Source organism: Solanum stenotomum, chromosome 10 (assembly GCF_019186545.1).
Source record: "Solanum stenotomum isolate F172 chromosome 10, ASM1918654v1, whole genome shotgun sequence".
Classification (NCBI taxonomy): domain Eukaryota; kingdom Viridiplantae; phylum Streptophyta; class Magnoliopsida; order Solanales; family Solanaceae; genus Solanum; species Solanum stenotomum.
The window spans coordinates 37,475,176-37,493,224 of NC_064291.1; the positions used below are offsets into that span (position 1 = coordinate 37,475,176).

Genomic DNA, 18,049 nt, shown 5'->3' on the forward strand with positions numbered 1-18,049 from the left:
AGGCTTATTTGAGACATATATAGATTCAGTTATAGTGTTAGAGTTTGACTTTTCATTTGTATTCAAACTCTCAGTTTTCATTTATTCAGATAGGATATGGGTATTCCCCATCATTTCAGATGATCATATGATTTAGCTTCCGCACAGTATTTATTGCTTCAGTTTACTTTAGTTGCTTATGATATGCCAGCAGGGTTAGCTTGAGTTACTCTTCATCCTAGGTCCTGTGTCCGCGTCTAGGGGGTAGCCTCGGGGCGTGACAAGTTAGATGTGCTGCAAAATATTGTAGAAATCCAACGCCACCGAGTTTTCTCAATTCTGAGTTCGTATGAGAGAGATATGTCCATTTGAAGTTGGTTTGTCTAGATAAGGAAATTCAAAACAGGATTTTAGAAGGGTATTATGGTCTTTTCACTACCCAATTAATTAAATTCATTTTTGGTAATTATATTAGGGTCTAAACTGAACTGGTTCAGTTTACACAATTGAAAATCACGCTAGGGTTTTTAGAGAAAGAACACAAGAGGAGAAAGGAGAAAAAAAGGTCTAGATTCGTCGATTTCTTGAGGAATTGATTGCGGATTTTGCCAAGGATTTGATCCTACGAGGTATGTGAGTTTCACATAGCGTTGGGTTCGTTCACCCACACGCCAAACATGAATAATTCAGTGTAACTTTGTCCTAAAAGATTGAGAATTTGATGTTCTTAAGTTGTGTTCTTGAACTTGGAATGAGATTGAGGAGTTCTTGAGAGTTTAACGTTGATTATTAGAGTTGCTTTGAGTTAAATTCTTGTGTGTATGTTTTGGGTACCTGAATCTAAAGAGCTATTGAGAAAAAGAATCGATCGAACTAAGGTCAGAAAATGAGAGAAAAAGTTCGTCAGTTTTGCCTGGGGTGATGTTGGCGTGATGCGCCCCCATAGCGCCAGGAAGGCTGGGGCAGCGCGCTAACAGTGTGCCAGAAATGGTTCTCTGAACTTTGGGGCTGGCGCGGCGCGCCAGTAGTCCTCCAGGGTCGTTCGCCCCAACCCATTTTTCGTCGTTTAGCCCGTTTGAGTCTTTCTAAAGTGTACTAACACTTCCTATTGATTCTAACTACTCCAAATGACTTCTAAACACCTAGAAATAATCCACAAACATGAATCATAACCTTGAATCCATAAATTCAAATTCAAGGAAAGTTAAGAGCCAAGTTTAGAAAGTTCTTAGAGTCCTTTCAAGAAGCCTTTTACAAATGTTTTGATCTTGTTTTAAGACTTGAGTTTTGAGTTAAGTAAGAGTAACAAAGGAAGTTCATTCATTCAAAAAGAGTATATGGGAACTAAGTATTCCCAAAGAGTAAATGTTTCACATCTAAACAAGAGAGGAAACACTGATTTCCAAGAGAGCCTTTGAGCTAGTTTTTGAGTAATTATCTCAAACCACAGAAAAAGTTTTTATTTTTAAACATATGAGTTGAGTATTTTGGGAGTAGTATTTAGCACCGATGTGGGGACGAGTTCATAACAACTCAATGTCTCCTTAAAGAATGTAGCCAAAGTGGGTAGAAAAGGGTCATACTTTTTAGATGATTCCTTAGTGCTTTTTAGCATAGACTAGTGGATCCACTTAGTTGAGACGTTCGATATCCCAGCAACTTATAGGACAGTTCTGGTAGCGTGGGCGAGACGTTGTATCGTCACATAGCTCATAGTGATGGTTGTCTGTTAGAGAAACTCCCACAAAGTTATATTACTTTATTATATATGTATATTGAGTTGTTTCTTACTATTTTAAATGCTTCATATAAACTACATCTTTAATGTTGTTTAATTTTACATTTGAGTTGAGTATCCATGAGTTTGAGTAAAGTTGAGGTAAGTGCTTCTTTCAAATTCCAGTTCAAGCTTATGTATTGTTTAGAATTCTCTTCGCATGCTCATACATTCAATGTACTGATGTCATTTGGCCTACATCATTTTATGATGCAAATACAGGTAACCAGGATCAGCTCCCAGCACCTTGTTGATCCAGTCGAGCACTTAGAGTCAGCTGGTGAGCCTCCTTGCTTTCTGGAGGATCCTTATTTACATTGCTTTAGTACTTTCAGTCGTTAGGATGATCGGGGTTCTTGTCCCAACATTCCTCACAGTTTAGAGTCTTCATAGACAGTTAGTTAGTTCATTTGTCAATATCTTGTTATTGGCTTATGTTGAATCTTGTGTTGCCATCTTGGCTAGTTAAATGTTCTTTTAAGACATTCTAAGTTATTCCATGAGTTTACCTTTTTGAGACTATTTTCATGTTATTTAAGTCTTTCGCTATGAGTTAAGCCAGGCCAAGAGTTCAGTTGGGGCCAACAATAATTCTCGAGTGTCAGTCCTGCCCAGAGTGTAGCCTCGGGTCATGACAACTATATCATCAAATCAGCTTTTTTTCTTGATTCTTATTTTTTCAACAATGAAATAACTTTCTGATCTAATTAATTAATAACTATTAATTAGTTGAGTAACTATGTATTTGAAAAATCTAAGACACAAATAAAAAGACAAAAGGGACAAGGCACTAGTACACCCTAGACTATGACCGAAATTCTAGAGACACACCTTAGCTAAACTAATGTCCTATTACCCCCCCCCCCCTCCGAAACTTATATTTTTTATAATTTTGTGCACCTTTTTAGCGTACGTGGTCTCCAAATATCTCCCACACGCCTCACTTAAGTGGAGTCACAGAGTGTGCCACGTAAGTCAAAAAGTGTACAAAATTACACAAAAATGAGTTTAGGGGGGGTAATAGAGCCTTAGAATAGTTAAGGTGTGTCTCTGGGATTTCGGTCACAGTCTAGGGGGGTACTTGTGCCTTATCCCAAGACAAAATGTATGCTTTGGGTTTAGACCCTCAATAAACTTTAGTAAAATTCAATTAAATTGTTGTAATTTAGTCAAATTCAATTAAATTATTGTTTTTCAGTCAAATACAATAAAATTGTTGTAATTTAAATTTAGTCAAATTCAATTAAATTGCTGTCATTTAAATTTAGTCAAATTCAATCATGTTGTAATTTAAATTTAGTCAAATTTAATTAATTGTTGTAAATCTCTTTTTGAATCTGCAAAGTCCATTTATAGAAAAATGTATTTTTCACGTTTTAGCTTAAGCTAAAGATAACTTTCAATTAAATGTTTTTACTTCTATCAAAGAATTGAGAAAATTAAACTCAGATTTTGTTGCAAAAACACAAATTCTAAAGAAAAAAAGTATTTCTTAAACTCAAAAAAAAACATACATATCGGCCAACTCCAACTCCGTTAATTAAACACGACACTATTTTCCTTTTAAACCGTTGAAAATGAATCGAACTTCTTATACTACTTAAACTCTTCATTTAACCTTTAATTATGACGTACATTCTTATGGCCAGTGATGCATCTAAGACTTTTGTAAAGGATATTTACGATTTAATATATGTATGAACTAATATATTTTGACTGATGACAACCAATTTTTTTGATGAAAGGTGTTTGACGACTAACCACCCTTGAGCCAATATGGCACTACATATAATTTACGATGAAACAAGTTCAAAAAATATTTCTTTCTTTTTTTAAGCTTCATATCTAATTGCCATCATATAAAATGAAACTGCGAGAATAAATATATTAAATACCATGAACATGAGTGAAGACACAAAGCAATAGTGTCTTCATATAAAACAAATTATAGATGAAATTATAAGCATTCATAACACTAAATGACAAATCTACAGTCTTACTTCCAAACTAATATGCTTCTACTTGTAACGTTATTCTCCATTACTTTTTTAAAAAAGGCAAAAAATAATAAATCTCATTTGAAGACTATATATACATACCTCATTGGCTAAATTCCCCTTTCTTGAACTCTTGTTGCAATTTTATTTCAACAATACTAAAAAAAACTCTCTTTAACTTTCTAAAAATTTTGCAATGGTGAATTTCTCGAAGCAGGAAGTTGAAGTTGTTGTAGTTGGAGATGGTACATCAGGGATAGCGGTTTCAACTTGTTTAAACAAGTTCAATATAAAATATGTTGTATTAGAAAATGAGGGTTGTTGTGCTTATTTGTGGAAGAAAAAGACCTACGATAGACTTAACTTACATTTAGTTATGGGTTTTTGTTCATTACCATTTATGCCACATACAACTTCCCAAAAATATTTATCAAAAATGAGTTTATTCAATACTTAGACAAGTATGTCGAGCGTTTCAGTGTCAAATCAAAATTTCAAACTTGTGTTGAATTGGCGTTTTTCAATAATGAGGAGAATAAATGGAACGTCAAATCAAGAGATTTGGCTAGTGGAGATCTGGAAGTGTGTGCTTGTGACTACTTGATTTTGGATACGGGAGAAAATAACGAAGGTTATATTTCAAAGGTGGTAGGGATTGAAAATTTTGAAGGCGAAATAATTCATTCAAGTGACTATAAATCCGGGAAAAAATGTATTGGTTGTTGGATCAAGAAACTTTGAAATGGAAATAGTGTTTGATCTTTCAAATTATGGAAGTCACGCATCAATTGTTGTTAGAAGCTCAGTAAGTCTCTCTATATGTCTCTATACCTTGTCTTTACTTCTTTGTTTTTTTGTTTGTATGCATGTAGATTTGTGTTTGTTGATTCTTTTTAATCGATATTGGTGGTGTTTGGTCAGTTTAGTCGGTGTCTTAATTTTTTTATTTTGGTACTTGTTACTTTTTACTAGCACATGTTATGTTGTAACTCTATTCATCAAGAGAATGAGTGTGAGTTTCTTGACCGTCAACAATGGGCCAATTTATTGGCTACTGTTGTCAATGGAGGACATTTGGGGGAAATAGCCCTTTTAGTTTGTTTTTTCTTTAAAAAGGGAACTTTGGTTGTTCTGAAAGTGATTACGAAATATGAAGTTGGATTATTGTAATTACTAAAAATTTGTGATAGATGTTAAAATTTTTTGAAAACATAGAAAAATATTTTTATTCCATTTCTAAATAGCACAAAATTATAAATTTCAAATTCACATTCGCTTTCTCATCGACTATTTTATACCGTGAGAAAAAAAAAGGTATGTTTTGAAGAGGTGACGATTTGTTTAGTATAAAAAACCAAACATATATATTTAATTTGTTTAAACAACTTTTTTTTCTTTTGAGGAACTGAGTTTGAAGAAAAAGAACTAGGGTTCCTTTTCTCTTATAAGTAGAATAGTTTGTCAAATTAACAATTTTTTATATAGTCATTTTCACATGTTATATAAATAACAAATTTTATTTTTTAAGATTTCGAATATCATATTTTGTAAGAAACTTGGTTATAGATATCAATTAGATAACTTGATAAATGATAGTATAAAAAATTATTTACACTAATTGTATACGAAACATAAATTCTTGATTTAATTTAATCTATCTTGCATTAACCAGTATATATTTCTTGTTTAAGAATCCTTGCTAATTTCACTTGCCAACTTTAATCTATGTTTTGGACGATAATGAATGATGTGCTCATGAATGAAGGTTTCATCCAAATTCAAAATATCTCTCTACTTATGAAAAGAAAGACGTGATTATTAGTCTTAAAGAAGGAGAGAGGAGCGAAAAAGTTGATGATTCAACTAGTAGAGGAATATACAGTGAGAAGGATTTTATTTATTTACTGAATATAAGTATATACCAATCAATTCAAGTTGCAAAGTAGAGTGATCTAGGGACCTAGACTTTCAATCTCTTCTCTATGGGGGACAAAAAGACTCGCAAAACCAATTGACCCCTATGAAGAAAGTGGTATGCCCCATGTAGATTGAACCTTAGATATACTCATAGGACAAGGCATGATGTGAGATATAAATTTCTATTGATGTTAGTTCAAGAAATATACAACAATAACTGATTGAAGGGGAAAATGGTGATTGTGCATGCATGCATGCATTTCCCAAAAAACACAGAGATATCGACCGTCCGAGTCATGAAGGGTGCCAATTTGATACATGTTTTAATTTTGGTTTTCATGGCATTAGTTGTATATGTCCTTCAAATCCTTTATCCTTGTAATCAAACGACCCCTCGTGTTGTGGAAGAAATTTTGTACATGTTTTGCAACATCAATTTCTCTGAAGAGGTGATGCAAAGTCACAATGTTGGTGACGTTGCAATAGTACCTTATTGAGACTATGTTGATACACAAAGTCATTATTAGGTAAGTTATTTTACAAAAGCTTCTACATATAGAAAATATCATATTATAGATTGACTAAGTGATCTTAATTTGCCTCAACTTCTTATATGACTACAAAGATTAGTTCTTAAACACGATTTATATATATAAGTGGAAGGTGGCATGGAAAGCCAAAGAAATAATCAAGGACATATATGCATGTTAATTGGGTATGAAGGTCCTAAGTTATCCTGTGAAAGTAGTTCCTAATATATCTAGCTTAACTAGTAAGTTCTTTGGCAAATAAAGAAGGGATTGTCGCCCCCTCTCCCTTTAGCCAATAGGTTTTCCACCATGTTATACTCTGGAAAGGTATACTTAAGAGATGGAACCCCTAACTCTACATCAATCACCTACGATCATTTGTAAAGTTATTATAACTTATTTCATTGAAATTAATTTGATTACCTATTTGGAGTCAATTGAAATTTCATGTGCGGTAAGATTATTTTTCAGAGGAAGGGAATTTGATATGTAGCTTAATTTATGGAGTTGATTGATTACCTACATTCTCCATATCCATATTTATACAGTTATTTAGCAATGTGCATTGTTTGCTTAACACGGAGAAGGCAATGCAGAAGAAATCACATATAAATGATTAAATTTTAGGATGTCGTGCAATATTTTCAAGGCAGGAAGCAAAAGCACAACAGTTACGTGAAAGTTGTCGATTCATAAGTTGTACTTGCTTTCTTCCACAAATGGAATGTGCCGACATTCTTCTCCTACTTGCTACAATTGGTTTAGCTTGAGAACCAAAGAAAGGTATACAACGCAAAAAAAAAAAAAGGGTAGCAATTCTTCTAGTGACTTCACAGTTGCCAAAGAAGCTTCAAATACTCCAATGTGATCTATGGAGCAATTCTTATATTGTAAAAACAGACTCTCGATGCGACCTCACAAAAAACTGTCAAAGAGAAGATCGGAAAGAATGAAATGCACATATGTTATTATAGTATTTTCTACTTTTCTTAGAAAATGTCCAAAAAATAATTGTCATAAGACTCAACTCTATTATCAAAGAAATAAGAAAATGCATTACCATTTGGTGTCAAATGCCTGAAGGTGTGGAGAGTAATTGTGAGAAGCGGAAGGTCGAGTCAAATTCATTATCCTTGTTTGGTAATGAAAATTCTCAATTTTCTTAATATGCCACAAACTTAAGGATAATGATACGCCTCCTTTTTCAAGTTGTTTGGATGGTTGTTACCTATTTGTGTTGTTATATTTTATATAATATATGTTTTGACTGTGGCTTAAATTTTGTTGTATTATTTCATTAAATCCATTGTTACATAATGATCAAAAGTCTCATTTTATGTAATTACATCATCTAATATTCGTCATAAGGTTAAAAGAGTATCTCTAAACCTTCGTCATTGGATTAATGACATGATAACCTATTTGACCAAGTTATAACGTTCTACTTATTTTGAAATAATTTATATTTTGCTAATTAGTTCGACAATCATTTTTTCACAAATATTAGAGCACCAATTTATGTTTGATGAAATCATTGTTGTCATCAACTTGGTTTCGGATTTATTCTACCAAATATGTATATTTCATTCAAACAAAAGATTATATTTAGTTATTACGTATACACACGTTTTCTACATCTTCGTCATTTCCATCAATTAATACAAATATTTACAACGTAAATAGTTTGCACTAACAACATACATAGTTTAACGTTTATAATTTTATGTGGTTACTCTTAATGTTTACCATGAAGATTTATATGCAATTACCTTATAATTGACCTAGTTTTGTACTTCTTCTTAATATCATCACAACATGAAACTTATCGTAAATATGTTTCATGATGTTCTCCCAAAGTGCTATAATTTTTTTATAGTTAGATGATGCAAGTTTTTCACATGCACAACCAATTATATTTTTGATAAATATGATTGTCAATTATTAAGGTTTTAATAGATTTTATCCTAATGCTTTTGCAGATTTATGTTCTAACAAAGGAGATGGTGCATACTGCAATGTTAACACTAAAATATTTACCAGTTGATACTGTAATTACAAAGTATGCAAAATTTAAATTTGAAAATTTGGCAGAATTAGGAATACCACAATCAGAAGAAGGCCCATTTTCTGTTAAAATATCAAAAGGTAGATCCCCAGTAATTGATGTTGGTACTATTGACAAGATTAAACTTGGACATATAAAGGTATGATACTATCTTTATTTTATTTCATTCTATTTTGAGAAATATTATGTGAAAACAGATGGTTTTAGTTTCTCCGAGGGCTTTGATCTGATAGTAAAAAGTATAACATGTGTTGTATGGTTAGGCGCACATCACGAGTTCAAATTTGATAACTGACAAGAACCTAATAGTAGTATTTAATGAAGAAGTGTAAAAATACATGTTTATTATCATGGGTAACAATGTGACTGTTATAATTACGAAATCGGTAGAATTCAGTAATTTTGGCTAAAACAGTAAATTTGTATAAAAAGTTCATCTACTATGCATTAATAATCTATTATAAAAAAAAATAACATTTTGATTATTTTGTGAAATAACTTTTGGTGAATTGTTAATTAGGTACTTCCTGAAATATCGAAAATAAAGGAACATACAACAGTGTTTGACAATGGAGATGAGCACCAATTTGATGCAATCATTTTTGCTACTGGATACAAGAATGTTGCTACTAAATGGCTAAAGGTACGTTTTGCAAATTATCACTATATTCTTTTTTTAATTCTAATTTTGAATCTTGAAATTGTTTCACTTGCCTATACATATCGTGTGCGAATATGTTTTTCTCGGTAAGTTTTCCTAGTTACTAATTTCACTTACTGTTAAGTTTACTATCATTGTCTCAAATAATGTACAATTTTTCTTTTGTATGCAAGATTATAACTCAATATTCCTTGAAGATGGAACGTTGGTAAATTGGAAAGGAGAGAATGGGCTCTACGCTGCTGGATTTTCAAAAAAAGGCATTGCGGGTATTTCAATGGATGTTGTAGCTATTACCGTTAATATTAAGACTGTCAAAGGAGACAAAATCTAGACTTTTATTTTTAATGATTAGTACAAACTATGTTGGTAAGAAAATTTATTGGACCATGTGTGAACGCAAGATACTTTATGCATCAAGATGTTTTTTACTATGTTGTTAAATTCTCGGGGCTTTGCGTGAATGCAAGATATTTTATACACTGGGCTTGACTTGTTACTAGTTGTTAATGTCGGCTAGAACCTTAAAACACCTTGTTTGTTTTTGTCTCTTTTTGTTGGAATCTAGTTTATATTGTCATAGAAATTTGATAGATCTTTTCAGCTTGATTGTTTTTCTTTGTTGATTTCATTTTCTTTTTTTTATACTAATGGCGTGGGAACCAACTTACACACACTTCAACTATTAGAGAGAGAGAATTGCTTCTCAAGAATTTGTTTTTCATTTGACTATTACAACACATATATAATACAAGCACATATATAATACAGAATCCTAACATGAAAGAGAACATATTTCGATTCTCCTTTACTATTCTCAATATGAATCAAAAGAGCTAAAACCAAACCATGTTTTTTCTTTCTCCTTTCTTTTTCGGATCAAGCAAAGTAAATTTCATTAAATAATACCAAGAAAAAAAAACATACTAGTAAATTTCGTTTGTGTTCTATAAGTTGAAACAACACAAACTTGGTGGCTAATGGGTCCTGCTCCTCTACCCTTGTTCACTTAGATACCAAACTTGCATTGATTGACCAGCTAGGATTAAACATTTTTTTCTATGCTGGCAGACGGATTAACCATGATAACAAAACATTCATTCAGCTGAAGGTTTGAATAATGAACATGGCATAAAAAATAATTTATTTTGTGTTAGAATATAGGCGTCCACTAAATGTCAATGGACTAGGTCCCTTGACACGGTAAGAACAATAATCCAAACCACAGCTGTAAGAAATGCACAAACAACAAAGACAACACAAGAACTTAACGTGGAAACCCCCTTGCACTAAGGGAGGTGAAAACCATGACCTGTCCTCACAGGCTTTTCAAACCAAACTCCATTTCTTCCAAATAAAGCAACGATTCAGATTACAACAGCTTGCAACCTAGGAATTTACCTCTAAATCCTTTCCCCCTAAATGTAGTATTCCCACTACAAATAGAGCAACTAAGCAATATCTCTATTGCCCACTAAGCTACCCGACACAAAATAACTTAGAATTCACTAAGCAACCCATGGTTGCCCACTAACCCACCTAACACTAGATGACTTAGGATTTGACTAAGCAGCAAACAATGTTGCCCACTAAACCAGTTAAACTCAATTGATTTAGACTTTTTACAAAACGAACAAAATATCTAATTCCTTTATAGTTCTAGATTAGATTTACAACGATAAGCACTGAAGTAAAAATCTAAGACAACTAAGACACAAGTTGCTTGACCTGGTCCATGTTGCTCTTTGGTAGGTACTTCTTCAAAGGAGTGGTTTTTGCTTTTTGCTCTTAAAAAATTATAATGCAAAAACTAAGATTTGGTCTGTTGAAGGATGTTCTTATGAGAACAGACACAACCTTCAAGGCCATACCATTGGCCGAGGTTTCTACCACACTTGGAGACCTTGCACCAACCTAGTCAACTTGTGTACTTTTCTAGCTGTTAACTCTACGGATAAGAGTGCGAAAGAGCAGGTCCCTTTACAAGGTCCCTGTTTGTCAAATCGTCAAAATTACAAATAGCATTTTCCCCATTTTTGATAATGATAAACTCTAAATGCCTTCGCATGTAACAATCTTCCTTAACATCTTTCCTCTTTCCACTTCCCCCTATCTAAGTACCCCTTAAGCACCCATGATTCCCCCTTTTTACATCATAAAAAGGAGAGACGGTAAACCAAAATTAAAAGTAACCCTACATAGAAAGACCATAGTCTATGGCAACACATCATAGAAAAAGAATTAGACTAGAAGGTGTCACAACAAAACAGAAGTCCCTTTCATTGCACAAAATAAGCATTCAATACATTGACAATAGATTGCTAAAGAGAACCCGGGACACTGCCCACACAAAAACAAACAGGGAAGGAATACAGATGGGGGTATTAGGAAGAGGGAGGCTGATGGGTGAGAGATTTGATGACAAAAGTGAGACAGTCATTTGCAGAGTCATGAACTTTGATCAACCTCTTTTGAAGATGGCAGTTTGAGTCAAAAGGGTTGTATTTTTCAGATGTAACTCTTTGACCTCTTCAATACCAGGTCCCTCAGACTGAATTTTGGCCAATTTAGCTTTCAACAGTGCCATTTCACCATCATTCTTCCCCACAAGTGCAGTTAGTTCCTCCAGTTCACGCTTGAGTTGATCTCGTTCAACCACCAACTGAGACATCTTACTCAGATGTCCTGTTTGACCCTCGATGCATTAATACTCGACTATGGTGCTAAGAGAAAAAGATTGCTTAAATGTGCCAACAGTACCTGGTCCCACTGAAACTTTCAGATGATCGAACACCTTTGTGAGAAAGTATCCATATCCCATTCCATGCTTGCCTTTACGCTCTATCACCATTTTTTGCATATGTTCCAACATGAGTGCAGGTAGATTTAGTGGGTCAAAAACTTGCAAAGTGATTCCATTAGAAATAAATCTTCTGAATTGGCAACAATATGCTTTTCAGATCGAGGGAGAACCACATTGTTCACAAAATCAAGCAGCAATTGGTATTCATCTTTCATAAGCTTCTTCTGAATACCTGCACGATGCATGTCTGGAAGTTTGGAACACTCATTTGCAAAGTGTTGAGTGCAATGTTTTCCAGCCACAGATATGATCCCTTCTATAGGCACCTCTATGAAGACTTTCATCCCTATTGAACTCCACATTGTAATAGAACTCCCTTACTTGATCTTCTTTGCCTTCCTCTTAGTCGGCTCCTTATCTTTCTCATTTGTTGCCGCAACAACCCTTTGTGAAGAGGGATATCTAGGTTTTTCAGATTTTCCCTTTTCTTTCCTCTTTTATTGTTCCTCCTTTCTCCTCTGTATATCAGCCAGTGGGGTATCTACGGGTTTAATATCATTTTCAGAGTGCTCACTTTTAGAACCACCGCTGGTCCTTATCCAGGTATAGAAACCTCTAAAATACCGGCCTTTCTCCTTTTTCTGTTTTCTTCAGTAATGGCTTTGTTAGACTTCATGGCATCACCCATAAATTTCTTGTTGGTAGCTCTAGTAACAGGTTTACTTTTAGGGGTTTCCTCCACAGCCTTTTCCTTTCCTTTTGTAGAGACATGCAACATTTTTTTCTGCACTGCCCATTTGAGTGGAGTGTTGTCCTCATCAGTGTCGTCTGAGTCACTAGTAACAGGAAGTCTAACTTCTGGCGTTCTGTCAAAGATTGGTCCGGTGTTTTCAAGAGAGATTTCACCAAAGCCACTACTTTCAACATTTCTCAGACTGTCTCACATCTGTGTTAGACTCTCTATAACCATGTTCTCACTAGCAGCAAGGATGTTTGACTCAGAATGTCGATGCTCAGGGAGGTCACCCTCAAAAAAGTAATTAGAAAGGGTAGACATAAGGGGACCAGGTTGGCTAGGATTTGTGGGATTATTAAGATCAAAAGAAGATAAGGGAGTAGGACAACTTGTTTCAGTAACCAGAGAGGAGGTTGATGATTTCATAGGAGAGGGAACAATATGAGATAGGTAGAAATCGACAGGCTCTATCTCTTTTGGAGAACCTAGTGCATTCTTAGGAGGACTAGACGATTGAGACATGATAAGAAAAAGGTAAGAGAAAACGCTTCAAAGAAAGGAAGTTAGGGTTTTGGTAGAGAAAGGCAAATGGATAATTTGAAATGATTTAGAAAAGGGGTAGAAGGACAAGATATAAAAAAATTTGAAAGGATGTGTCAGGTCCCTGAGAGACGTGACACTTGAACTTAAAGCGATGGGACACAACGGTCAGAGTAACCAATGACTGAGACGTGGAGGTGTCAATGGTTCTTAATGACAGTTTTAAAATCAATGAAAAGAATGTTAACCTTTAGACAGGACCAGGGCCCTATCTGAATGCAGAGAGAAAGATTTCTTCTGACTGGTTGAGAGCCTTCCTTACGTAAAGATTTCTTCTGACTGGTTGAGAGCCTTCCTTACTTCTTCAGTTCCCAATAGTGTATACCTACAGAAGAGGTACAAAAATGGTCTAACACGCAAGATATTACAGTTAACAATGACACCTGCCCCGCAGATCATAGCCATTGAGGGTTGGATGCCTAGGAAGTGCCAGTCAGTCCATTTTCAACATCCCCAGCTTCAGCCTATTTGTTACAAACTATTCTTTTCTCAAGGCTTTGGTGAAGATATCAGTGATTTGATCCTCAGTTCTGCAATACTGCATGCAAATAGTCCCATTTTCAACATTATCCCTTAAGAAGTGATGTCTCACATCAATATGCTTGGTTCTCTTGTGTTGAATAAGATTTTTCCCCATACTGACAACACTAGTGTTATCACACATGAGAGGGATAGTGTGAGTAAGAATTCCAAAATCCTTCAGCTATTGTTTTATCCAAAGTAATTAAGCACAACAAGAGGCAGCGGCCACATATTCTGCCTCGGCAGTGAAGAGGGCCACAAATTCTATTTCTTGGTTCCTCATGAGATAAGTGAGGAGCCTAGAAAATGGGCCATTCCGGAGGTGCTTTTCATGTCAACCTGATAGCCTGCAAACTCTGAATCTGTGAACCCCACTAATTCAAAAGAATCTCCAGCTGAAAAGAAGAGGACCAGGTCCCATGTTCCTTTCAGATACCTTAGAATCCTTTTGGCAGCCTTCAAGTGTGACTCTTATGGACAAGTTTGAAATCTTTCACACATCCCTACGCTGAAAACTATGTCAGGTTTACTTGCTATTAGATATAACAATGAATCAATAATCCCTCTGTACATAGTCTGATTTACCAAGCCACCAGAATCATCCGCTCCCAATTTTGAGTTAGTCCCCATTAGGGTATCAGGGGGCTTTGAATCAGTCATTTGGAATTTTTTCAATAATTCTTTGATATATTTTTCTTTACAGATTGAAGTCCCCTTTGGAGTTTACTTGATCTGCAGACCCAAGAAAAAGTTCAACTCTCCTATTATGCTCATTTCGAATTCATTTCCCATTAGAGTAGCAAATTCTTCACATAGGACCTCAGATGTGGCTCCAAAAATGATGTCATCCACATGCACTTGAATGATAATCAACTATCTCCCTTTAGTCTTTAGTAACAAAGTATTGTCAATCTTGCCCCTCTTGAAATCATTTTTTAATTGGACAGCCTTTCAGACCAGGCCCTAGGAGCCTGTTTCAGTCCATAGATAGCCTTGTCCATCTTGAACACATGATTTGGGAGATCAATATCTTCGAACCCAAATGGTTGTTTTACATATGCTTCCTACTTCAGATCACCATTTAGGAAAGCACTTTTGACATCCATCTGGAACAGCTTGAATTCTATATAGGCTGCAAAGGCAATGATAGTTCTGATGGCCTCCATTTTGGCAACCGGAGCAAATGTTTCATCATATTCAATGTCTTCTTCTTGATTATAGCCTTGAACCACCAACCTCGATTTGTTCCTTGTGATAGTACCATTTTCATCAAGCTTGTTTCTAAACACCTACAATAGTCCCAATAATAGTTCTATTAGCAGGTCTAGGGACCAGGTGTCATACTCTGCTCCGCTCAAACTAATGGAGTTCTTCTTGCATAGAATTTACCCAGTCAGCATCTGTCAATGCCTCTTTGATGTTCTTTGGCTCAATATTGGATATGAAGGCTGAAAATGCAACAAAGTTTCTTACTTTGGATCTGGTCTGCAACCCATAATACAAAGGAGAAACAAGATTGTCAAGAGGATGAGATGACTGGTGTTTCCACCTGGACTCAGCATTAGGTGGTTGAGGCTGATCTGTTTGTTCTTCTTCTTTATCATCCTCAGGAACATTTTATTCAGGTTGGGAGTCAACATTTAAGTCTGCATTCGCAGAGGTACCAGGTCTCTCTCCAGGCTCATCATCTTCTTTTACTCCTTCTGATGACTTATGGTCAGCATCTCCTGGATCTTGAGCATTTTCAGTCAGAGATTTATTCACTTCATCTCTCTGAATCTGAAGGAGTTCTTCCAGTTCATTCTCGTCTCTATGATATTAGTCTGACAAGGCACCAGCTTCATCAAAGATCACATGAATGCTTTCCTCAATGCAAAAGGTTCTTTTGTTCTACACTCTATATGTCTTGCTGGAGGACGAGTATCCTACAAATACTCATTCATCGCTTCTATGATTGAATTTTCCTAGATCATCATTGCCATTGTTAAGTACAAAACACTTACAACCAAAAGCCCTTAGATAGTTCAGTTTGGGCTTCTGTTATACAACAGCTCATAGGGTGTCTTGTTCAGTAAGGACCTGATCAAGCAACGGTTGGTTACATAGCAAGTAGTGTCTTCTTCAGCCCAGAAAATTTTTGGAAGTTTTGAGTCAATGAGCAAAGTTCTGGCTATGTCAACCAGAGTTATGTTCTTCCTTTCCACGACACCATTTTGTTGAGGTGTTCTGGGAGTTGAGAAGTCATTATGAATTCCATTTTCAGCAAAGAAATTGTCAAGCTTTGCGTTTTCAAATTCAGTTCCATGATCGGACCTGATCCCTGCAATCTTGCAGTTTAACTTTGCTTGAATCATTATGAAAGTTATCAGTACATCGTATGTTTCCTCCTTGGACCTTAGGAACATCGTCCAAGTGAACCTTGAATAATCAACAACAATCACCAAAATGTACTTCTTTCCACCCCTGCTCTGAATCCTCATAGGTCCATATAGATCCATGTGAATAAGTTCAAGAGAACGTGAAGAACTTACATGCTTCTTTGACTTGAAAGTGGATCTGGTTTGTTTGCCTTTGACACATGCATCACACACCTTGTTGTCACTTAATTTTAACTTTGGTAACCCACGGACCAGGTCCCTGGAAGAAAGTTTGTTCAGTAAAGAGGAGCTCACATGTCTGAGCCTTCTATAACATAGATTGGAATTCTCACTTTGAGCACTGAGACAGGTAAGGTCATCTCCCTGAGAAGTATCGAGGTCAGCAATGTACATGTTCTTTTGCCTTCTTACTGTTAGAATTACTTCCCTGGTTACCAGATTAGTAACTATGCACTTCTCTGATAAAAAATTTTACCTCATTTCCCTTGTCATATATTTGGGATACACTGAGAAGACTATATTTCAGTCCACTTACACAGTACACATTTTCAATAGAGTGCTCCAGCGACTTTCCAACTCTTCCAACCCCAAGAATATATCCTTTCTTTCCATTTCCAAATGAGACACCTCCATCTTGAAGTGTCTTGAATGACAAGAAGTTATCAGTCCTCCCAACCTTTTCTTCAAGAAATATATCTAAGCTATTATTCATGAAGTCCTTTTCAGTTGTTCACTTAGTAATTGAGTCAATCAATACAGCAGCTAGATTTCTCAATTTCGTAACAGAATAAGTGTGCAGATCTTGTTTAATGTCGGAAAGTGTTACCTCTTCCTCAACATCTTTGTCATCAGAATTTGCCATGAGAGCGAACATGGTGTTGACCACATTTTCATCATCCTTGACAGCAAGCATTGATACGTCTTCAGGGTGCTCTGACTGATCTAACTCACTAGAGGAATCTCCCCAGACGGCAAGGGCCTTCTTAACAACGTAATCAGCAGCCGCTCTCCTTCCCTTTTGTCAGGGACCAGGTCCCTTCTCATGTCCTTATCTCCTTCAGGTCTTGTATTTTCAGCCTTAGTCATAGAACAATCTCTGATAAAGTGGTCATGCCTGCCACACTTGTGACACAGATCATTAGCAGTTTTAGCCTTGCCTAAGATTCCACCTTTTCGAAAGCCCTCATGTTTTCTCACAATTTTTTGGAATCTCCTAGTGATGTAGGCCATATCTTCTTCTTCATCAGATGTGTTACCTGATGCTGCCTTGAGGGATAGAGGTTTATCCTTTTTCACTTCCTTCTTTGATGCCTCTTGATTTCTATTCATTTCATGAGTTTGAAGACTTCCAATAAGAGCATCCATTGTAAGCACTTTCAGGTCCTTGGCCTCAGTGATAGCAGTAACCTTGCTCGACCAGGATTTTGGAAGAACTCGAAGGATCTTCCTGACTTGTTTGCTTGAGTGAACAGGTTCTCCCAAGGACCGTAACTCATTCGTGATCGAAGCAAATCTAGTGCTCATTTCATGAATGGTCTCTCCTTCTTTCATAGTGAAGTTTTCATATTAGGTAGTTAGCAAGTCTACCTTTGATTCTTTGACTTCTAAGTCCCTTCATGAGCCGTCCGGAGACAGTTCCAAATCTCCTTGGACTCACATGCGGAGATATAATTATATTCTTTAGCCCCGATCCTACACACCAGTAGCTTCTTGGCCTTGTAGCTTTTTCGATCTTCTTTCGATCAGCTTTATTATACTGTTGACGGGTCTTTGGAACAACTTGTGTAATCTCACCTTCCTTAACCTCTATTGTAGGTATAAAGGGACCATCTAGTACAATGTCCCACAACTCACTATCTTCTGCCATCAGAAAGTCGTGCATCCTCGTCTTCCACCAACTATAGAACTGGCTGTTGCAACGAGGTGGTCTTATAGATGATTGTCCTTCCTCCAGGCTAAGTGGAGCATCCATTCTGCACATGATCCTCTCTTGGTGTTAACCAACATAGAGAGAGCCCTGCTCTGATACCAATTGTTAGAATATAGGCGTCCACTAAATGTCAATAGACCAAGTTCCTTGACAT

The 18,049-nt window shown here is 35.8% G+C and overlaps 1 protein-coding gene and 1 pseudogene across 1 annotated transcript in view; one reads left to right on the forward strand and one right to left on the reverse strand.

The window, feature by feature from the left end:
- Positions 1 to 4,613, reverse strand: part of LOC125841175 (uncharacterized) — a 122,493-nt gene extending 117,880 nt beyond the window's left edge. The window contains exon 1 of the mRNA XM_049520240.1: positions 4,596 to 4,613. The gene's annotated coding sequence lies outside the window, so the exon portion shown is untranslated. The remainder of the gene's footprint in view (positions 1 to 4,595) is intronic.
- On the forward strand, positions 3,950 to 9,260 carry LOC125841169 (probable indole-3-pyruvate monooxygenase YUCCA10; annotated as a pseudogene).
- The last annotated feature ends 8,789 nt before the right edge of the window (positions 9,261 to 18,049 follow it).